Below are 25,034 nucleotides of genomic sequence, written 5' to 3' on the forward strand. Positions count from 1 at the left end.
TCCCACCCTCTGCCATCAGGTGGACTCTAGTGTCTGTTGTTCCTTCTTTGTGTTCGTATGTACTCATTGTTTAGCTCCTGCTTGTAAGTGAGAACATGAGGTATTTGGTTTTCTGCTCCTGTGTTAGTTCACTTAGGATAGTGGCCTCCAACTCCATCCATGTTGCTGCAAAGGACATGATCTCATTCCTTTTTTAAGGCTACATAGTATTCCATGGTGTATATGTACTACATTTTCTTTATCTACTCTACCATTGATGGGCATTTAGGTTGATTTCATGTCTTTGCTATTATGAATAGTGTTACAATGAACATACATGTGTATGTGTTTTATGGTAGAACAATTTAAATTCCTTTGGGTAGAAACCGGTAATGGGATTTCTGGGTCAGATGGTAATTCTGCTTTGAGTTCTTTGAGAAATTGCCAAATTGCTTTCTACTATGGCTAAATTAATTTACATTCCCACCAGCAGTGTATAAGTGTTATCTTTTCTCCACAACCTCACCAGCATGTGTTATTTTAAAAAATGTTTTAAAAACAGCCATTCTGACAGGTGTGAAATGGTTTTGACAGGGGTGAAATGGTTTTCACAGGGTTCTCATTATGGTTTCCACTTGCACTTCTCTAATGATTATTGACGTTGAACATTTTTTCTTATGCTTGTTGGCCACATGTACATCTTCTTTTGGAAAGTGTCTGTTCATGTCCTTTGCCAATGTTTTACTGGGGTTGTCTTTCACTGGTACATTTATTTAAGTTCCCTATAGATTCTGGGTATTAGGTCTATGTCAAATGCAGAATTTGCAAATATTTTCTATTCTGTAGGTCGTCTGTTTACTCTGTTGATAATTTCTTTTACTACACGAAAGCTCTTTAGTTTAATTAGGTCCCATTTGTCAATTTTGTTTTTGTTGCAATTGATTTGGTGTCTTAATACAAAATCTTTGCCAGGTCCTACATCCGGAATGGTATTTCCTAGGTTATCTTCCAGGATTTTTATACGATTTTAGGTTTGTACTTTTAACCTTTAATCCATCTTGAGTTTATTTTTGTTTACAGTATAAGAAAGGAGTCTAGTTTCAATCTTCTGCATATGGCTAGCCACTTACCCGCTTATTGGACAGGGAGCCCTTCCCTCATTGTTTGTTTTTGTTGATTTTGATGTAGATCAGATGGCTGTAGTTGTATTGTATCATTTCTGGGCCCTCAGTGCTGTTCCATTGATCTACATGTCTGATTTTGTATCAGTATCATCCTGTTGTGATTACTGTAGTCTTGTAGTAGAGTTTGAATCCAGGTAATGTGATGCCTCCAGCTTTGCTCTTTTTGCTTAGGGTTGCCTTTTCTTTTTGGTCTCTTTAAGTTCCATATGACTGTTAAAGTAGCTATTTCTAATTCTGTGATGAATGCCATTGGTAGTTTGATAGGAATAGCATTGAATCTGTAAATTGCTTTGGAAAATATGGCCATTTTAATGATATTGATCCTTCTTATGTGCATGGAAAGTTTTTCCATTTGTTTGTGTCTTGTATAATTTCTTTGAGCAGTGTTTTATAATTCTTGTTATACAGATATTTTTTTCTTTTTAACTTCTATGGTTTAACTATATTCCTAGGTATTTTATTCTTTTCGAGGTTATGATTAATTAGATTGCATTCTTGATTTTGCTCTCAGCTTAGACGTTGTTGATGTATAGGAATGCTGTTGATTTTTGTACACTGATTTTTGTCTTCTGAAACTTTGCTGAAGTTGTTCATCATTATCTAGGAGCTTTTGGGCAGAGACTTGTGGGAGTTTTCTAGGTATAGAATTATATTATCTACAAACAGGGATAGTTTGCCTTCCTTTCTTCCTATTTGGATGGCTTTTATTTCTTTTTCTTGCCTGATTGCCCTGGCCTGGACTATGTTGAATAGGAATGGTCAGAGGGCATCATTGTCTTGTGCTAGTTTTCAAGGAGAATGGCTCCAGCTTTTGCCTTTTAAGTGTGATGTTAGCTATAGGTTTGTCATAGGTGGCTCTTATTATTTTGAAGTATGTTCCTTTAATATCTAGTTTGTTGAAGGTTTTTAACATGACCGGATGTTGAATTTTATCAAAACCTCTGCATGTATTGAGATAATCATGTGTTCTTTTTTCTTTTTTTTTTTTTTAATGTGGTGATTCACATTTATTGAATTGTGTATGTTGAACCAAACTTGCATCCCAGAGATAAAGCCTACTTGATTGTGATGAATTACCTTTTTGATGTTCATCAAAGATATTGGCTGAAGTTTTCTATTTTTCTTGTGTCTCTGTCAAGGTTTAGTATCAATGATACTGGCTTCATAGAATGAGTCAGAGAAGAGTCCTTCCTCCTCCATTTTTTTTTTTGGAATAGCTTTAGTAGGAATGGTATCAACTCTTGGTAATATCAACTCATCTGGTAAAGTTTGTCTGTAAAGCCATCTGTTCCTGGACTTTTTCTGGTTGGTAGAAAAGTAAGATAATTTTCCTTCATACTTTGCATCTCTTGGATTTATAAATTTTTGGGTTTTATCTTTATTTGAACTAATCTTCAGATTTTATTATTTTTTTGTGAATTTGATAGGATAGCATTCATAGCCAAATTTGGGTATCTTTAGTTTATTGTATTTTTACTATATGAGGTATCTTGATATTATTTAATCTCATTGCAGAAATTCTCATGAGTATTGGCCAATGTGGCTGGAAATAAGTTGTGATAAGAAATAGAACAGAGATGGATTGTCCAGACTTGAAAAAGGTCATCCTGATTTTATTAATACACACGTCAGAGCATTGTGGGGGTGAAATCCATCCTGATCACCAGTAGTCTGAGGTGGATCCACAGTGGAGCAGGAGTTAGTATTAGGAGAGTAACCTCATAAAGGTGGGGACAAGACTTTCCTGATAGTCTGCTGACTTTGTCCCATGTAATGTCTAATATTCTTGCTTTATCATGAGCTTAACAGTTAAACCTTGTACATTAAGTGAACGAAAAGCAAGATGGGGTCGGGAGAGAGATATTCCTCTCTTCTCTGATTCCAACTGGGAGGGTCCCTTTTACTGTGCCTTTGCAGGTTTTCTCTACCCTTCACTTGCTCTTCTCCAGAGGGAAAGGAGAAAATTATACAATTGAGATAAGGAATCTGGTTGAGACCTTTTCTGCCTTCTCTTTACTGTTTGCTGGATGACAGCATGTGTTTTGGGCTGCTCCTGCCTATGCTGCAAGCTTAGCTTAGACCTGTGGATAGTTAAATATCAAGTAGGTTTTATCCCTGGGATGGAGGTTGTTGATTCAATATACGCAGATCAATAAATGTGATTCATCACATAAAAAGAACTAAAAAAACACCCCCAATTATTATCTCAATAGATGTAGAAAAGGCTTTCAGTAAAAGTCAACATCGCTTCATGTTAAGAACTCTCAACAAACTGGGCATGGAAGGAACATACTTCAAAATAATAACAGCCATCTTATTATTCAGAACAGGAAACTCACTGTTGTTCTCTCTGTCTCCAACTGGGTTTTTAACAGTCACATTGCTATTTTGAAATCTCTGACTCCTCAGTCTGATAATTGGTCAATTCTCTATTGCCTGGATTATTGAAGTGCCCCTAACTCTTCTCCCTGCTTCTCGTCTGGCCCCCAGCCTCTGTTCTTAACACAGTAGCATGAGCATTTATTTTAATACAGCTTGGGTCAAGTTGCTTTCGTCTTCTATGCTCTCCATTGGCTATATACCTGGGTAAAAATCTAATGTTTATACAATGGTGTATCAGACTTCACAGATGATGCAACCATTACCTCTGTGGTTTCAATTTCTAGGCCTGTTCCCAAGATCACTCTCCTCACTCACTCTGGCCTTAATATCTCCTTGTTTTTTTTTTTTTTTTTTTTTTTTTTAAACAAACAAACAAAACATACGTCAGGTGTCTGCACTCTCTGATCCATATTCCTGAAGCATTTTCCCCCCAGATAGTTGCACGGTCATCTGCCTCACCTCCTTGGGGTCTGTGCTGAGATAGCAGATCAGCAAAAACTTACTTGTCTGCCTTCATTAGAATTGCATTCCGTTTCCTTGTATATACCCTACATCCCTACCTCACCTTTTTTCTTCATAGCTTATCTCAATCTCTGGCAAAGTATATATTTTGATTATTTATGTATTTAATTGTTTGTCTTCTTTCTAAAGTGGAATATGAACTCAGTGAAGGCAGGGGTTTGTCTGTTTTCTTTGCCACTGTACTTCCAGTACATAAAATGTGCTCATAAAAATATAACAGGTGAATAAACCATGTGGGTGTGTTTTTAAGAAAATGAAGACAGTCAAGTTACTGAAAAGAGAGTAAACTTAGATATTAAATCTAAATCACACTGTTTTAAGGAATGATGCTCTATTCAATTTATTTAAGTATAAGTTGACTTACAGTTAACCTATAACTTGTAGATAACATAGTCTAATAATTTATTTGTAAATAGCCTAAGTATCATTTTTCCCCTACACTGTATAATACTGTCCTTAATAACAGCTCTGAAAGGACATGAACACTCCTCAAAAGACATTTGAGTGGCCAAGAAACATATGAAAAAAAGCTCAACCTCACCATCATTAGAGAAATGCAAATCAAAACCACAATGAGATACCATCTGACACCAGTGAGAATGATGATTATTAAAAAGTCAAGAACCAACAGATGCTGGCGAGGCTGTGGAGAAACAGGAATGCTTTTACACTGCTGGTGGGAATATAAATTAGTTCAACCATTGTGGAAGACAGTATGGTGATTCCTGAAGGATCTAGAACCAGAAGTACCATTTGACTCAGCAATCCCATTACTGGGTATATACCCAAAGGAATATAAATCATTCTGTTATAAAGATACATGCATGCATATGTTCATTGCAGCACTGTTCACAATAGCAAAGCCATGGAATCAACCCAAATGCCCATCTTCAATAGACTGGGTAAAGAAGACGTGGTACATACACACCATGGAATACTATGCACCTGTAAAAAGGAATGAGATTATGTCCTTTGCAGGGACCTGGATGGAGCTGGAAGCCATTATCCTCTGCAGACTAACACAGGAGCAGAAAACGAAACACTCCATGTTCTCACTTATTAGTGGGAGCTGAACAGTGAGAACACGTGGACACAAGGCGGGGAATAACATACACTGGGGCCTGTTTTGGGGCTTGCAGGAGGGATAGCATCAGGATAAATAGCTAATGCATTCTGGGCTTAATAACTAGATGGTGAATTGATAGGTGCAGCAAACAACAGTGGCACACATATCTTTGTAACAAATCTGCACATCCTGCACGTGTATCTTGGAATTTAAAATAAAATACAAAAAAAAAAAAAAAAAAGCCGCCCTGAGGCACCAAGTGCCTCTGAAGTTCTGAAGGAATATTTTAAGTGACCAGAGAAACTTACCAGAAATGCTTGGGGGCTAAATGCAGTTTCAAGTACATGAATTCCTTGAAGTTTGGCAATCTAGGGCTCATTTTTAAGTCTTAGCGAGTCAGGAAATCCAGTTTGCCATGGCACTTTATTCATGCATTCAAACATACTGACTGCGTGCCTACTAAATGCTAATATCTTAAGTCAGGCAGTAGCAGCACGAGGTGGACAGACGTGGTTCTTGCCTGTGAGAGGTGAGCAGTCTCGGCATAGGGAAGTCTACTGTGTTGCACTTTGTGTCTCATCTTCTGTGTTGGAGACTTGTGTCATGTACGCCTGTTCAGCAGACTCTTACATTTAGGAAAAGTTTAAGTTAATTCTGTTTCTCAAGAGTATCACTCACTAGTAGAGAGTGTTCTCAATTAAAAAATGACTAAATTTGCTCCATCTTCTGCGTTGTTACATGTGGCATCTGAAAACATTTTTTTATCTTTTATATTCACTTGCTCCATATGATTAACATTATTTCCTCAAGGAAAAACAGACGGAAAAAAAAAGTGGCCCTACTTCCTTTCTGTGGAACAACGGCCCCAATTAGTGTAGGTCATGTTGCTTAGAGCATGAGACAGACATGCTGATGAGAAAATTTATCTCATAAGTTTTTCCCTAATTTTTGCTTTATCAGACCATCATAATTCATTTTCTTTGTTAAATCAATTCAAATCTGTATTTTTTTTCTTTCTGTATAGTCAGCCTCAGATAATAGTGATTTTACCTTTGATACAATAGAACTGAAAATTGCTTTGGCTAACTGCAGTGCTTTCAAATGTATGGTTTATTCTATGTGTAACTCAAACACTTTATACAGTTTGAAATACAAATAAATATTTGCTAGATATCAACAGATTACTCCAACTATGAATGTGTCTGTCCCCCAGTCTCTGCATTATTGTACTGCTGGAATTAACAGATGAACACTATCAAAGATGGTTTTAATTTCCTAAAATGTGCAGTTAATTCCATTCAAATTCATAATCCAAGTTATCTGATTTATTTTTAGGGCTGATCCTTTTATTTTGAGATCCTGTATACCTGGGGATCCCTATGGCCTCAAGGGAGGTGTCATTGGCAAGAGCTGTAGATTAGGAGTTGGGAGATAAAACCAGGAAGTGGTTTTGTGGTTTGGGGGTCAATCTCTTTTCTGCAGCTAGTTTCCTCTTTAAAAAAATTGTAGGTATTTCCTCCTCAACTTTTCTTATGAGCATTTGGAGACAGTATAGTGGGAAAGATCGTTGAATGTTATAAGAGCAGTATCTATGCAAATATTTTAAAAGTTGGTAAAAGTGATGCTGGTGCACATGCAAGATAAGTTATTATATAGTTACTGTGTTTATATTACCTTTACGTAAATATTAGAAGTCTTTGAAAATCTGCCGAGAAATGGGAAAGATTTACTGCAATCATGTAACTCAATTAAACATGATCTTTGTGTTTAAACATTTAAAAACACATTGATAGATTAAGACTCTAAATGGTACGTGATGATGGATTTTTATGTAGTTATAATAACTTTATGGAATTAAAATGCCACCTCATTACTGGCTGCAAATGAAGGATTGAAAATAATTGTTCGTGTTTTCATTTTTCAACTGGAAATATCTCTTTCTGGCCATGCATCTGTGAAGACTAAGTACATTTTGTTTTTCTAATCTATGCAGGAAGGCACTAGCTTATAAATAAATGGATTGCGTTCCAAAAGTGCATTTTAAGTAAGTTTTTTGGAACAGAGAGAGCCCTTTTCTTCTCCCAGTTAAAAGAGGAAGAAAAAACAACAAACCCCTACTGGCTCTGGGATTTTCCACTTTCTTCCCTTTGCTCAAACTTTCTCACCTGCCTAGAGCAAGTTTGAATCCTACCTGTTCATCGAGGTCCCAAACTTTCAGTCCTTTCAGAGCAGAAATTATATCACACTTACTTTTTATTTTATTTTTTTGTAGAGACAAGGTCTTCCTATGTTGCCCAGCTGGTCTTGAACTCCTGGGATCAAGTGATCCTCTCACCTAGGCCTCCCAAAGTGCTGGTATTACAGGCATGAACCTCCATGCCTGTCCCATGCATCATATTTATTTGTGAGAACGGAAGTATCCCCAAGTTTTCAGCACTCCTGGATCATCCTTTAATTTACAAATGTAGTAGCAAAAGCCTCAGCCCACAGGACCGAGGAAGCCCATCCTCTTCCCTGTGACTGCTGAGAGTCCTAGGGGAGGGTCTTGGCCTCCGCTGTTGCTTTTCCTCCTCTGCTCTGCTACTCCACGTTCCTCTGTAGGTTTTACCTAAACAACAGAGCAGGGACACAGGTACCAAAGAAGAGGCTGTGGAGAATTAACAGATCTTGGTGATCTAACACTTTGTGAAGGAAGAATATTGAAAATTGTCTGTAGATCATATGCTTCTAGAGGCCGTCAGCCGTGCCAGACATGGTGACCACCACAATCTCTGCATGTCCACCATTCATGGCCTTTGTGTCTCCAAGGCCCACTCCTCTTTGCCCTATGGGAGTGCCCTGGGTTCTCAAAGCCCAAGTCCTAGTACCCCTTCTTCCTTCTTCTTGCTCATTAGTGAAACAAATAAACAAGAAAAAAAATCAGTTGACATCTCTCTCAGAAACTTGTTGTCGTTTCTATCCCCACCAATTTACACCAGGAAGAAAAACAGTATCCAGAATAATTAGCCTGTTTGAAGCTTTGGATAATTTTGCCAGTGTTTAAGACTGCATCAAGACTGCATAAAAAATGTGACTAACAGCTGCATCACTGAAAATACTCAAGAGCAATCCCTTGAAAACAAATAAGAAATTGGCTTTTCTTAGAAATCACACTCTTAGAAATTACAGGAAATAAATTGCTTCCTCCCATTGATTCATTTAAGTTTTGATGATTGTGCTACTTAGAAGTCTCTTAAATATGCATTTCATGTGTTTCCACCATGCCACTTGTTCTGGAATAATGCTAACAACCTGAACCATTGCAATAGTTTTATTAAGTAGATCTCCATGGTTTCAGTATCTTCTCTGACTCAAAGCATCTTTTATAAAGGGACAGATGGCAAATAACTTAGGCTCTGTGGCAATACAGTCTCTGTTACAACTAACATTTGCCATTGTAACTCTTAAGCAGCATATACAATATATAAACAAATGGATATGCTTGTGCTTCAGTAAAACTTTAATTATGGACATTGAAATTTGAATTTTGTGTGTTTCATGTGACATGAACTATTTAGTTTTCATTTTTAAGCGCCTTTAAAAAGTATATGAATCATTCTTAACTCACAGGTTGTAGAAGAGCAGGCGGTGGCCCAGGTTTGACCCATAAGCTCTAGTTTTAAGTCTCTTGCTTTATACTATCATAAGTGACACTTCCAACAGCTGCAGAAAGAGTCAAGTTTAAATGCTCAACAGAGTATACTGGCCGTTTCATTGCATAATTGCCTGCAACCTATATTGCTATTCTTACTGCTGACCTTTTCCTCTAACTTTGATGTTCCTTTGATAACTGGATTATCATTTGTGATTCTAAAAATACTGCAAGGATGTGAACACCTGTATGCCCTTCTTTGTGTTATATGATTTGTCAGAAAAACTCTTCCCCTCCATAATTTGTATAATTAGCAGACTTCCATAAGACACATAGCAAATGTAATTACATTATAATTTTCTCTGAATTTTCAACTCAGCAGGATGTGTTACTCTTTTATTTGTATTCCCATGGTGCTTGTACACACATACACACACACACACACATACACACACACACTCTTTTTTGTGACATTGTGACAGGGTCTGGCTGTGTCACTCAGGCTGGAATGCAGTGGCATGATCATGGCTCACAGCAACCTCATCCTTCCTGGTTCAAGCCATCCTTTTACCCCAGCCTTCTGAGTAGCCAGGACTATAGGTGCAAGTCACCATGCCCAGCTGCTTTTTAAATTTTTTTGTAGAGATGTGGTTTCACCATGTTACCCAGGCTGGTCTCAACCTCCTGAGCTCAAGTGATCTGCCTGCCTCGGTCTCCCAAAGTGTTCGGATTACAAGTGTGAGCCACTGTGGCTGGCCCTATATTTTTCTGCACAGAGATTCTCTTTAATAAAAGTGGTTTTTTTTTTTTTTTTTTTTTTCTTTTTGAAAAATCACTTGTCTTTATTCTTCTGGCCGTGAACTGCTTAGCACATAGAAAAGCACTCGATAAATTTTTGTGAAACAAACAGATGACTTGCCCTGATTGTTTACTGGTGATAAGTGGACATTACCATCATTATTTTATTTTTCAGATTGTGCATGGAGAAAACAATGATCTGTGCAATCACAAGAAATGTCAATAACCTAATCATGACATGGGACAAAAAATTATTCAGTATCTTCTCTTATAATTTGGTATTTTTTTTAGAGTCCTTTTTTTTCTGAACGTTTATCCTTATTTTTGCCTTACCACTCTTGGAAAATATTCCTCTAGCTCAGTGTTTCTGGTACACATAATATCAGCTGTACCCAGAAAATCAAGAACTCTTTGACATTGAGATTTGAGAGCTCCTGGGGATAATTTCCAATTCTTATGTTACTTACTGGTTGATGTCTTAAAATTCATCTTGGCGTCAAAGTCATTTTGATGATTTTTTTTTCCTAGTAAAGGAAAGATATATGTGAGAGAAGTAACACACTGAATTTCTGTTAGTCATACAAATTTTAATGTGAACTACAAGGGAAAAATTTTACATGGAGTATTATCAACATACAAAAGTTCTGAACTCTCCTGAGGTTGGAAAAGACAGTTGTCTTAAAAATTGTTATTCTGTCATAATGTGTCAAGGGTACCTTTAGCATAATAAATTATAGGTAGCCGTCTACTCCACATGCAGTACTTTCTTCATGTAACAGAATGATGCAAATGTCATGTAAGATGAATCCTATAATTATTAATAATGCTTTTTATAAAAATAGCTCCTCATAAACTTCCCTCGTCAGTTATTCTGGGAACTGCTGCATTTAGCATTACTCTCTTTGCAATAATCTGCATTACTGGGTCATTTGGCCTGAAGTGATGGATAGTAATGTATCAACACTCATAAGTGAGGTTCTAAGGGAAAAATGAGAAAACCTTTATTTACCTCCTTGATGCTTTATAATTTCATAGGTGATATTTCTGGGTTATCAGTTCTGCTAATGTATTTCTCAATTAAGTGGTTATAAACACATGCTAACTTAATATTTTTATTTAAACTAATATATTTTTAAAAATTCTTTTTGTGTGACTTTAGTAGTGAATTTTTATTTTATTTTATTTTATTTTATACATAGTATTCACTATTTGCTATGGTTTGAATGTATCTCCCAAAGTTTATGTTTTGGAAACTTTATCTCCAATGCTAATGTTAAGAGGTGAGAATTTTAAAAGAATTTAAAGAATTAATTAGGTAATGAGGGATCTGCCCTGGTGCATGGATTAATGTCATTGTTGCAGGAGATTGTTAGAGCAAGAATGGGCTTGTTATAAAACTGAATTCAGCCTCCCCTTGCCAGTATTTTATTGAAGATTTTTGCATCTATGTTCATCATGGATATTGGCCTGAAGTTTTCTTTTCTTGTTGAGTCTCTGCCAGGTTTTGGAATCAGGATGATGTTGGTCTCATAAAATGATTTGAGAAGAATTCCCTCTTTTTGTATTGTTTGGAATAGTTTCAGAAGGAATGGTACCAGCTTCTCTTTGTATGTCTGGTAGAATTCGGCTGTGAACCCATCTGGATCTGGGCCTTTTTTGAGTGGTAAGCTCTTAATTGCTGCCTCAACTTCAGACCTTGTTATAGGTCTGTTCAGGGTTTTGGCTTCTTCCTGGTTTAGGCTTGGGAGGAGGCAAGTGTCCAGGAATTTATCCATTTATTCCAGGATTACTATTTTATGTGCATAGAGTTGTTTGTAATAATCTCTGATGATGATTTGAATCATCCAATTCAAATCAGAATCACCAATTCTGTGGAATCTGTGGTGATATCCCCTTTATCGTTTTTTATTGCATCAATTTGGTTATTCTCTCTTTTCTTGTTTATTAATCTGGCTAGTGGTCTGCCTATTTTGTTGATCTTTTCAAAAAACCAGCTCCTAAATTTGTTGATTTTTTGAAGGGTTTTTTGTGTCTCTATCTCCTTCAGTTCTGCTCTGATCTTAGCTATTTCTTGTCTTCTGCTAGACTTTGAGTTTTTTTGATCTTGCTCTTCTAACTCTTTCAATTTTGACGATAAGGTGTCAATTTTTGATCTCTCCTTGCTTCTCATGTGGGCACTTATTGCTATATATTTTCCTCTAGAGACTGCTTTAAATGTGTCCCAGAGATTCTGGTATGTTGTGTCTTCATTCTCGTTGGTTTCGAAGAACATCTTTATTTCTGCCTTCATTTCATTGTTTATCCAGTCAACATTCAAGAGCAAGTTGTTCAGTTTCCATGAAACTGTGCGGTTCTGGGTTAGTTTTTGAATTCTGAGTTCTAACTTGATTGCACTGTGGTCTGAGAGACTGTTTGTTACGATTTCCGTCCTTTTGCATTTGCTGAGGAGTGATTTACTCCCAATTATGTGGTCAATTTTAGAGTAGGTGTGATGTGGTGCTGAGAAGAATGTATATTCTGTGGATTTGGGGTGGAGAGTTCTGTAAATGTCTATTAGGTTTGCTTGGTCCAGGTCTGAGTTTAAGTCCTGGATATCCTTGTTAATTTTCTGTCTGGTTGATCTGTCTAATGTTGACAATGGGATGTTAAAGCCTCCCACTATAATTGTGTGAGAGTCTAAGTCTCTTTGTAAGTCATTAAGAACTTGCCTTATGTATCTGGGTGCTCCTGTATTGGGTGCGTATATATTTAGGATGGTTAGCTCTTCTTGTTGCATTGATCCTTTTACCATTATGTAATGTCCTTCTTTGTCGCTTTTGATCTTTGTTGCTTTAAAGTCTAATTTATCAGAGATGAGAATTGCAACTCCTGCTTTTTTTTTTTTTTGCTCTTCATTTGCTTGGTAAATCTTCCTCCATCCCTTTATTTTGAGCCTTTGTGTATCCTTGTATGTGAGATGGGTTTCCTGGATACAGCACACCAATGGGTTTTGGCTTTTTATCCAATTTGCCAGTCTGTATCTTTTTTATTTATTTATTTATTTATTTATTTATTTTATTTTTATTTTTTTTATTTTTTTATTTTTTCCCCTTTATTTATTTTATTGCATTTTAGGTTTTGGGGTACATGTGAAGAACATGCAAAATTGTTGCATAGGAACACACGTGGCAGTGTGATTCGCTGTCTTCCTCCCCATCACCTACATCTGGCATTTCTCCCCTTGCTATCTCTCCCCAGCTTCCCACCCCCCACCATCCCTCCCCTATTTCCCCCCAACTGACCCCAGTGTGTAGTGCTCCCCTCCCTGTGTCCATGTGTTCTCATTGTTCAACACCCGCCTATGAGTGAGAACATGCGGTGTTTGATCTTCTGCTCTTCTGTCAGTTTGCTGAGAATGATGGTTTCCAGGTTCATCCATGTCCCTACAAAGGACCCAAACTCATCGTTTTTGATGGCTGCATAATATTCCATGGTGTATATGTGCCACATTTTCCCTATCTAGTCTATCGTCGAAGGGCATTTGGGTTGGTTCCAGGTCTTTGCTATTGTAAACAGTGCTGCAATGAACATTCGTGTACACGTGTCCTTATAGTAGAACGATTTGTAATCCTTTGGATATATACCCAGTAATGGGATTGCTGGGTCAAATGGAATTTCTATTTCTAGGTCCTTGAGGAATCGCCACACTGTCTTCCACAATGGTTGAACTAATTTACACTCCCACCAACAGTGCAAAAGTGTTCCTATTTCTCTACATCCTCTCCAGCATCTGTTGTCTCCAGATTTTTTAATGATCGCCATTCTAACCGGCGTGAGATGGTATCTCAATGTAGTTTTGATTTGCATTTCTCTGATGACCAGTGATGATGAGCATTTTTTCATATGTTTGTTGGCCTCACGTATGTCTTCTTTTGAGAAGTGTCTGTTCATATCCTTTGCCCACTTTTGAATGGGCTTGTTAGTTTTTTTCTTGTAAATCTGCTTTAGTTCTTTGTAAATTTTGGATATCAGCCCTTTGTCAGATGGGTAAACTGCAAAAATTTTTTCCCAATCTGTTGGTTGCCGATTCACTCTAATGATTGTTTCTTTTGCTGTGCAGAAGCTGTGGAGTTTGATTAGGTCCCATTTGTCTATTTTGGCTTTTGTTGTCAATGCGTTTGGCGTTTTGGTCATGAAGTCCTTGCCTACACCTACGTCCTGAATGGTTTTGCCTAGATTTTCTTCTAGGGTTTTTATGGTGTTAGGTCTTATGTTTAAGTCTTTAATCCATCTGGAGTTAATTTTAGTGTAAGGTGTCAGGAAGGGGTCCAGTTTCTGCTTTCTGCACATGGCTAGCCAGCTTTCCCAACACCATTTATTGAACAGGGAATCCTTTCCCCATTGCTTGTTTTTGTTTGGTTTGTCAAAGATCAGATGGTTGTAGAAAGGTTGTGTTGCCTCCGAGACCTCAGTCTGTATCTTTTAATTGGGGCATTTAGTCCATTTACATTTAGGGTTAATATTGTTATGTGTGAATTTGATACTGCCATTTTGGTGCTAGCTGGCTGTTTTGCCCATTAGTTGATGCAGATTCTTCATTGTGTTGATTCTCTTTACCATTTGGCATGTTTTTGGAGTGGCTGTTACTGGTTTTTCCTTTATATGTGTAGAGCCTCTAACAATTTTAAATTTTCAACTTGTTTTTCTTAGATATGTATCAAGTTATAGTATTTATAGGTCATCCCTCTGTCTTTTTATATTACATTTAATTTTTTTCTTGTGCCTTCAAATCAATTAACTTCTATTAATACATTATTGATGCTGGGCATGGTGGCTCACACCTGTAATCCTAGCACCCTGGGAGGGTGAAGGGGGGGGTAGATTACTTGAGGTCACACGTTCAAGACCAGCCTGGCCAACATGGTGAAACCCCATCTCTATTAAAAATAAATAAATAAATAAAAATAGCCAGATATGGTGATGCACATCTGTAATCCCAGCTACTTGGGAGGCTGAGGCATGCAAATCACTTGAGCCTGGAAGGTGGAGGTTGTAGTGAGCTGAAATTTCACCACTGCACTTCAGCTTGGTTGACAGAGTTTGACTCTGTCTCAGTAAAACATGATTGATACCTAATACACTTATGTTTTCTTACCTTCACTTATTCATAAGCACAGCTCACCTTGAATTACTGTTAGGCATGAGTAAAATCATAAAAATATTCTGGCTGAGCGAGTTAAAATCGACTCCAGTAGAAATAAATAAAATTTAATTAATCTAGTCAAATAGGTTATTTGTCATATAAGAGAAAAAAGTTTACAGAATTCTAACTTGGGAAGTTTTTAGACATTATTTCTTTGAATTTTTCCTTCCGGTCCCACTCTCTTGCTCCTCTGTTTCTACAATTCTGATAAAATAAATGTTAGAAATTTTCAGGTCTCACAGGTCCCTGAGCCTCTTTCATTTGTTTTGCTGTTCATTTCCTCACTGGTGTTCGGAGTGGATAATTTCAATTGTTCTGCAAGCTCACTAATTATTTCTTCTGTCCTCTCCCTTCTACTGTCAAGTCTTTTCAATGAGTTTTAAAATTTGAGTTGTTTCTTTCAGTTATCAAAATTTTCCATTTGGTTCTTCTTTATATTCTTTACATCTTCACTGAGTTTTTTTTTTTTTAAATGTATTTCAAGTATGTTCATATTTTTTCTTTAAAGTATGATTGCCTTCAAATTTTTGTCAGATAATTCTAACATCTGTCATCTCAGTGTTGACATCTATTGATTACCTTTTGGTTCATATTAGGTGTGGTTTTCCCTCTTCTTAATATAAGTAATTTTTAAATTAAAATTTGAACATTTGGGGGATTACAGTATGAACCTGTAAATCTTAAGTATTCCATTTTATTTGGCTTCCTTGGACACTGCTCCAGCAGGGGAAGGGGCTAGTCATGAACTTATTACTGACAGGTTGTGGGGGAGGTCTGGATTCCTCACTTGGCCTCCATGGCATGAGGAGCTAGGAGGTGTGATGGGAGGGAGGTCTCTTCATTACTACTGAACAGTCTACTCACTAGGCCTCAGCTGATAACAACACCCTGGCTGGGTGGGGCAGGAGTGCCTTGGGGTGGGAGTGGAGAGAGACTGGGAGGGACTAATCTCATTGGCACTGGGCAATGGTGAAAGTCTTGATTCTCTACCAGACCTCGCTTGTCACTACTGGGTTTAGATAGGATGAGGGTACCTCGCTACCACTGGGTGGGGGTGAAATCTTGCTAGTATGAGGTGGGGATAGGGCTGCAACTTTTTCTCAGATGTTCAACCAGAGTAATGCAATTATTATTTAAACACTGTCTTGTTAAGCTTTCCCTTTCCCAATGTTGGCATGAGAGAGCAGGTGTATATTGAGGCAGCCTTTTTCTGTCTGTGCCCAGAGATGTTTTAGAGTTGCTGACTTTTCCAGCTCTAAATATGGGAAATATGAAAACAAAAGAAAACGCAGGAAACCTGCCACTGTGTCATTGCTTGGGACCCAAAGTGCCTAGCAGGTTGACGATCTTCTTTCCATTTTTCAGTTTCTTCTCATGTTTATTACATATGCAATGTGCAGAGATTTTAGTTATACTTAGTGAGAGGGATAGAGAAAGTGGAAGTCAGCCAACTGAGACTTCTAACTAATATGAAAATACATTTGAATGTTTGAGATTTGTGGTTGTTTACAGCAGAATTACACCAAATTGCTCAAATAAGTCCAATGAAACTTTTTTTTTCTTTTCTACAGAAGTAGAAAAGAAAAACATATTCCACATTTCTTATACAACAAGTTGACATTTTCTTAATGAGAATAATTTTTATTTTATCAGGTATTACAAAATCCTATTAGCACTTTACATCAAAGCTGATATAAAAAGATTCCTGGAATATTCTACATACCAATTGGGTTTACTCAGTATAGTAAACATGATTTTGAAAATTTAGTTTACATTTCTTTTTTACCAGAGGAGCAAATATCAATGTTTGATGAAAACCAGATCGTGGACTTTTCTACCCTTCAACCATTATCCCAGGAATAAACCAGGACAAATTTTCTATAAAGCAAATCTAACACTTAACATACCAATTAGAGTGAAGACACGCCATGAAAATTTTCAGCATTTTTATATTTTACAGTATTTTTATCCTAAGTTCAATTATATGCACATATATTCACTATTTATCAATCAACTGTAAGTTGCCCAAAACTCTATGGGATGTTATGTAAGACTGGGTAAGAGTTTGTTGTCTCCTCAGCTTCTAGATTGTCCTTCTAATGTGTCTGTAGCATGTTGGGACTTGGTGTGCTGTTTGTAGCCATAACCAGTTTTTAAAATTCTAGTGCTAAATGATCTGTGTAGAAGCAAATCCCCCATTTGGATGGAGTGGCAGAACATGGCTGTGTGAGGCAGGATGTTTTATATATCTGGTCTTGAAGAGTCATCCTAGTATATCTTCGGGAGCATTTGATTATACGGGTAGTTACGGCAATTGCTCATGGCCATAGTTGTTTCGAGCATTTTTGTGAGAGTATTGGAAATTAAAAATATAGCTGAAATTCAGTGGATAAAACTGAATTGCTGAGTGTCAGAATGCAAAATAAAACAAAACAAAACAAAACAAAAAACAGAAAAAGAGAAAACCTCCCTAGGTAAATTCCTTGATAGCCCTGTCAATGAGGTGTTGAAAAATTTTAAAATTAGTTTTTTATCAGCTGCATGCACATAGTCCCTGAGCTTTGGTGTACCTGTTTTCATGTCTTCTTTTTATTATTATTGTTATTTTTTAATATATATTTTATTGTGTTTTAGGTTTTGGGGTACATGTGAAGAACATACAAGACTGTTGCATAGGTACATACATGGCAATGTGGTTTGCTGCTTTCCTCCCCTTCACATATATCTGGCATTTCTCCCCATGTTATCCCTCCCCCAAAACAAAACAAAGCTAGTTCCCTCTGGCTACTGTTAACTTCCACTGAAAGTATATAAAATACTAGCCACCATAGATGTTTTCTCAAATGTGTACTGACCCAAATCCCAAAGAATAGCAAAACCTCATTTTATGAGGCTTTTGTTGATACCATATGTCTCCCCAAATGTACATTTTATATTATGAACAAGAGCCTTTTCCTGAGTTTGATCCATTGAAATTTTTTACCAGCAAAAAGGCTACAACTGGAAAATGCATTGAGGAAGTCAGCTGAGAAAAATAAACCCTTACTTACGGTTTCTTTTTTTCCTACTATTCAGTATACTGAAACATACTGCCCATGCTAAGGAAGAATAGGTTGGCAAAAGAAGTGGAATAAAAGTCATTTATCTATCTTATATTTTATAATTGGTAGGTTATATTAGTTTAAAATAATATGAATTCATCAAAACCATTTCTTTTAAACATACATATCAAATAAGTGCTTTTTCCAATGGAAGGAGAGTGCTTTAAAATGCTGCCATTAGAAACAGAATTAAAAAAAAAAAGCCTGTATGATCATCTCAGTAGATGTAGAAAAAAGCTTTTGATAAAATCCAACATCATTCATGATAAAAACCCTCAAGAAGGTAGGCATCAAAGGATCATATCTCAATATAATGATAGCCATCTATGACAAACCCACAGCCAACATCATACGGAATGAACAAAAGCTGGAAGCATTCCCTTTAAGAACAGGAAGATAAGGATGCCCAGTCATCATTCTCATTCAACACAATACTGGAAGTCTTAATCAGAGTAATTAAACAGAAGAAAAAAAAGGCATCCAAATAGGAAAAGAAGAAGCCAAATTATCTCTTTGTTGACAATATGACATTATACCTGGAAATCCCAAGAGACTCCATCAAAAGGCTCCTAGAACTAATAAGCAACTTCAGTAAAGTTCCAGGTTACAAAATTGCTATATAAAAATGAGTAGCTTTTCTATACACCAGTAGAATTCAAGATGAGAGCCAAATCAATAATGTAATCCTATTTACCATAGCCACAAAAATATTAATATAAAATACCTAGGAATACAATCTCTAACCAAGGAGGTGAAATATATCTTTACATGAGGAGCTACAAAACACCGCTGAACCAGTTTATAGATGACACAAACAAATGGAAAAACATTTCATGCTCATGGATTAGAGGAATCAATGTAGTTAAAATGGCCATAGTGCCCAAAACATTCTACATTCTACAGACTCAGTGCTATCCCAATCAAATTACCAATGCCATTTTTCACAGTATTAGAAAAAACTATTCTAAAAATCACATGGAACCATAAAAGCCTGAATGTCAAAGAAATCCTAAGCAAAAAGGACAAAGCTGGAGGCATGAAATTACCTGACTTCAAACTTTATTAAAAGGCTACAATAACCAAATCAGAATGGTATTGGTACCAAAAACTGACACACAGACCAGTGGAACAGAATGCAGAGCCCAGAAATAAAGCTGCATACTTAAGACTATCTGATCTTTGACAAAGTCAACAAAAATTAAACAATGAGCAAAGGACCCCTATTCAATAAATAATGCTGGAATAACTGGCTAGCCATATGTAGAAGGATAAAACTGGACACCTACGTTTCACCATATATAAAAATTAACTCCCATCTAAGTACTAACCAGGCCCAACCCTGCTTAGCTTCCAAGATCAGATGAGATCGGGCGCGTTCAGGGTGTCAAACACCACACGTTCTCACTCATATGTGGGTGTTGAACAATGAGGACACATGGACACAGGGAGGGGAGCATCACACACCCGGGTCTGTTGGGGGAAATGGGGGAGGGACAGTGGGGAGTTGGGGAGAGAGAGCATGGGGAGAAATGCCAGATATAGGTGAAGGGGAGGAAGGCAGCAAATCACACTGCCATGTGTGTACCTATGCAACAATCTTGCATGTTCTTCACATGTACCCCAAAACCTAAAATGCAATAAAAATATAAAAAAATAAAAAAATAAAAATTAACTCAAGGTGGATTAAAGATTTAAATGTAAGATGTCAAACTATAAAAACCTAAAAAGAAAACTTAGGAAATACCTTGCTCAACATCAGCCTTTGGCAAAGAATTTGTGACTAACTTCTCAAAAGCAATTAAAGTTGACAAATGGAACCTGACTAAAGAACTTCTGTACAGTCAAAGAAACCATTAACAGAGCAAACAGGCAGCCTACAGAATGGGAGATAAATATTAGCAAACTATGCATCCAACAAAGGTTTGATATGTAGAATCTATAAGGAAGTTAAATCAACTAGCAAAAACAAACAGCCCCATTAAAAAGTGGGCAAAGGATATGAACAAACACTTCTCAAAAGAAGACATGCAGTTGCCAAAAAACATGAAAAAATGCCCATCATCACTAACTATCCAAGAAATGCAAATTAAAATCACAATGAGATACCATCTCATACCAATCAGGATGGCTATTATTAAAAAGTCAAAAAATAACAGATGTTGGTGAAGCTGTGGAGAAAAGGAAAGGTTTATCCACTTTTGGTGAGAATGCAAATTAGTTCAGCCACTGTGGAAAGCACTTTGGAAATTTTGGAAAGAACTTAAAACTACCATTGGACCTAGCAATTCAACTACTGGGTACATACCAAAAGGAAAACAAATCATTCCACAAAGAAGACGCACTCTTACCTTCACTGTGGCACTATTCACAATAGCAAAGATACGGAGTCAATCTAGGTGCCAGTCAGTGTTGGATTGGATAAAGAAAATGTGGTACACTGTGGAATAGTATGCAATCATAAAGAATGAATTAATGTTCTTTGCAGTCACATGGATACAGCTGGAGGGCATTATACCAAGTAAATTAATGCAGGAACAGAAAAGTACTGCATTGTTCTCGCTGATAAGTAAAAGCTAAACATTGGAAAATGGATATAAAGATAGAAGCAATAGACAGCAGGGACTACTGGACAGCAGCGGGAAGGAGGAGGGCATGGGCTAAAAAATGATGTGTTGGGTACTTTGCTCACTACCTGGAAGGTGAGATTATTCATACCTCAAACCTCAGTGTCTTGCACATGTACTCCCTGAATCCAAAATAAAAGCTGAAATTATAACAAAATACATCAAATATGTTCTACCACAATAAAAATGTTATTACAAAAAGATTTGAAACATTTCTGGTTTCTAATTGTTTTTATATTGTGCATTAAAATGAACGTCCTCTGCTATAGCAAATCTTCAGGTTTTCAAAATAGGTTGCTAAGTCACTTGAAACAAAGTCATTTTAATTTTTAATATTAAAAAATCATGTTGTAGTTTATGAGGAGCTGGAGAACTATCACAATGTGGAAGCAAACCACAAAGTTTCCTACTTTTAAGTTGTGTTGTGGAGAAAGTTACTCAATTTTCTATGTAATGAAATTTATTGACCTTTTGTGATGAATTAGACATTAATTGGGCCACTGAAGGTGGATAGAATTCCCACTAGAATGCCTTTTCTTAAGATTTGCAAACACTTGAATTTTTCTTCTTGGGCAAATTATGGTTTCTGCTGCAGATGAGGATTCAGATCCTTTGTAAACATTAGATCTTAATATTGCTATATGTGTTAGGAACACATTATCTTATGTTTTTTTGGGGGAGGGGGGGCTATCTCTAACATTCAAAAATTCAAGGCCCAGTCTTTATAAAAAAAGTTCTAGAGTTTGTTATCTTTAAGAGTATGTTTTGAGCCATCATTTAAAGAGTTATATAATTGTCTACTTAAATGTACCAAATATCTGACCTTTTCAAGTTTTCTGTCTTGTAAGATTATGAGTATGTATCTTTAACTTCCCTCACTTTTTTTTTTTTTTTTTTTGTGGTCAGAGAACTGTGGTCTCTGCAATTATTTGATTTTTGTATACTTTTTATTGTCTGAGGTAGGCTGCTTCTGAATTTTATAAGTTTTTCTTTGTAAATGGTGATTTTTGATTCAAATGCAACAGATAGCTTGATAATATCATGTTTCAAATTTTGCAATAATCCTTATTCTTTGTCTTTAGCATTAAATAATTTGCTAAGCCCTTAATACTTGCTAGAGTTGAAGTAGGAATTTAAAAAATAGAGGTAAGAGTTGATGTCTCTGTGCTCATGGAGTGAGGATGGGGACAAAGGAACAAATCAGATAAATAACTTGAACATGATGTAAGGAAAGCAGTAAGAAGAGAACCAAACAGTACCATAGGAAGTCAAAAGAGGAAATGATGTGTTGGGTACTTTGCTCACTACCTGGAAGGTGAGATTATTCATACCTCAAACCTCAGTGTCTTGCACATGTACTCCCTGAATCCAAAATAAAAGCTGAAATTATAACAAAATACATCAAATATGTTCCTGTCTGCAGGGACTGGAAAAAGTTTTACTGAGATAATGCATTTAAACCAAATCTTCCTAACAACAAATGGAAAGGATGGGGCATCCTAAGAAAATGGAGTAACAAATAGAAAATCCGAGCAGATTGAAAGTAAATGTATTGGTTTTTGGACAATGACAAATCATATAGTGCAATTAAACTATGGGTGAAAGGGTGTGTGTGTTTGTGTGTTGTACTACTGGAAAGCAGGTCATATCTGTGGATCTTAGGGTGAAAGGATATGTAGAGAACAGAGGCTGGTAATCTATTTTTTCCATTAAAAATACAGCAATTGTATAAAATGAAATGGAATCGTGTGCATACAGTTCAAATCGAGTTTGTCCAACCTGTGGCCCAAGGTCTGCATGTGGCCCAACACAAATTCATAAACTTAGTTAAAACCTTATTAAATTTTTTTCGATTTTTTTTTTTTTTAGCTTATCAGCTGTCATTAGTGTTAGTGTGATTTATGTGTGGCTTAAGACAGTTCTACTTCCACATGGCCCAGGGAAGCCAAAAAATTGGACACCCTGATTTAAATCATTATGGAATGAACATTGCCACACCCTAGAAATTCCCAATTTGCTTTTCCTGATTACATCTCCCTCCCTTTCTTCCAGCATTAGCTAGAATGTGTTAATCATTTCCTTTTCTCTATAATTTCTATCTTTCTAGTATGTACCACTAAACTACAGTGTTGCTTTTGCGTGTTTTTGAACTTCTGTAAATGGAATCATTTTATGTGTAGTCTTGCGTAACTTGCTTTATTTATTATTTTTGATTGACAAATTGTAATTGTAAACATTTATGGGGTACTGTATGTATACAATGTGGAATGATTAAATCAAGCTGACTTACATATTATCACCTCAGTTACCTATCATTTTTTTATGGTGAGAAATTTGAAATTTGCTCTTAGTTACTTTTAATTATACATTACTATTGTTTATAGTCACCCTGCTGTGCAATAGATATCAAAACCTATTTTTTCTGTCTGAAACTTTATACCCTTTGATTAGCAGCTCCCTATACCTTTCCTTTCCCTATCCCCAAGCCTCTGGTAACTACCATTCTACTCTCTACTTTGATCAGTTGGACTTTTCAAGTGTCCACACATAAGTGAGATCATGAGTCTTTCTGTGTTTGACTTATGTATGACTTAATTTAATTGATAAATAGTATGTATTTTGACATTTCTTTGCATGGATATATTAGGAGCAGAATTCTCTTGTAAAGATAATTTATAACTTTCATAATTTCCTCAGTTTTATAATCTCACAGTTGATGGGCATGATGGTTGTTTTGATATGCATAAGCAATGCTTCTATGCAGTATCTTCTTCTTTACGTGAAAGAGCTTAGGGTGTATAACTAATTATGGAGTATATAATAACCTTCTAATGTTCCTTTGAGAAATATTTTTGAGTAAGGAGGGTGCTGGCTCCCCCATATAAACTAAAGATACATCTTCTGCCCATTGGGGTGTATGGCCATGTTCTAATGTCCCTTTTGTCTCCAGGAAAAGATGAAAGCAGCTCTAATTCACCATGACTTAGCTGGATGGGGGAAGGTTACACAGTTGTTCAGTTTTGCTAGAGAGCATTTTCCTAAGTGATTAAATCAGTTTACTCTCCTATCAGCAGCAGTGAGGATTTATGTTGTTTCTTATGCAAATGATGCTTGGTATAAAGTAGCCATATTTTTGGCTAATATAGTATGAGTGTGGAATGAAGTCTCTCTGTTTTTGTGTTTCTCTGATTATAAATAAGATGTAACATCTTTTCATGTGATTGGTCATTGGTGGTCTTCTCTGAAATTTTTAATTCTTTTTATCATTTTTTATGGAGTCACTTTTTTCCTGGTGCATATGTAGAAGTTCTTTGTGTTTTTTGAATACTAATCTTTTGCCCATTTTGTGTCACAAAATTTTCTCACAGGTTGTAGTTTTTCTGCACTCTATATGGTGGTGATTTGTTTATATTGTAGTTACCTGAATGTTTTCCCTTTTTAATAGTTGAAGTATGTTGGTTTCATATTTTAAGATCCTTTTTATAGTTTAGACTTTATTGTGATGGTAATACGGAGTCACCAGGAGGCACTGAATCCAGAGACGGGAGGTCAGTTAAAAGGCAACTGCAAAAATGCATATTATAAGGGCTTAGAAGTAAAAACTTGGAGTAGGAATTAAAAGGAAGAGGATTTGGAATGTTATTTAGAATATGGAATTGACAGCTATCGATTTGTGGAGATGTCCATGAGCATAGAGTTTAGGGGACAAGTATCTTTGTTTATGATACCATTAACTAGTGGGATTATTGGCATCGACATTTAAAATATGTTAATTTTGAGACTATTAAACTATAAGATCTTCCAAGAAGGTAAAATGTGGGTCTAGCTCTCAGTGGTGCATGCTGCAAAGTGATATATTAATCTAGGCTTTACCAATTTACAGGAAGTAACTAAAGCCATGGGAAATCATTTAGGAGGTATTTAAAGTCTTAGAGAGTCTAATTTCCACAAGAAAGGGTTAGCGTATATCTTTTTCTCTACCTTGTCAACAGTATCCAGCAAAATACATGATATGTAGTAGGTGCTCAGTAACTATATGTCAAATTAATGGATACCTTGAACCATTAATTAAGAGCATGAGAAGGAGGGAGTAGCTAGCAAAGGAGCATGTCAAAAACTTGGAGAACAGGTCATTCACATTTTTTGTAGTTGTATTCCTAGGTATTTTACTCTCTTTTTAGCAATCGTGAATGGGAGTTGGCTCATTATTTGCTCTCTGTTTGTCTGTTATTGGTGTATAGAAATGCTCATGATTTTTGAGCATTGATTTTGTATCCTGAGACTTTGCTCAAGTTGCTCATCATCTTAAGGAGATTTTGGGCTGAGAAGATGGGGTCTTCTAAATATACAATCATGTCCTCTGCAAATAGAGATAATTTGACTTCCTTTTTTCCTACTTGAACACCCTTTATTTCTTTTTCTTGCCTGATTGCTGTGGCTAGAACTTCCAATACTATGTTGAATAGGAATGGTGAGAGAGGTCATCCTTGTCTAGTGCCATATCTCAAAGGGAATGCTTCCAGTTTTTGCCTATTCAGTATGATAATGGCTGTGGGTTTGTCATA

The 25,034-nt window shown here is 36.4% G+C and overlaps 1 long non-coding RNA gene across 1 annotated transcript; it reads right to left on the bottom strand.

Annotated features, from left to right (window-relative positions):
• Nucleotides 1-1,523: 1,523 nt before the first annotated feature.
• Nucleotides 1,524-24,796, bottom strand: LOC116561666. The gene is made up of 3 exons (XR_004273547.1): nt 24,597-24,796; nt 10,572-10,581; nt 1,524-1,559 (listed from the first exon to the last, which is right to left on the bottom strand). It is a non-coding gene; the product is annotated as an uncharacterized LOC116561666 (long non-coding RNA).
• Between the last annotated feature and the right edge of the window lie 238 nt (nt 24,797-25,034).

This window comes from Sapajus apella, unplaced genomic scaffold (genome assembly GCF_009761245.1).
Source record: "Sapajus apella isolate SASKATOON/1434 unplaced genomic scaffold, GSC_monkey_1.0 scaffold30, whole genome shotgun sequence".
NCBI lineage: Eukaryota > Metazoa > Chordata > Mammalia > Primates > Cebidae > Sapajus > Sapajus apella.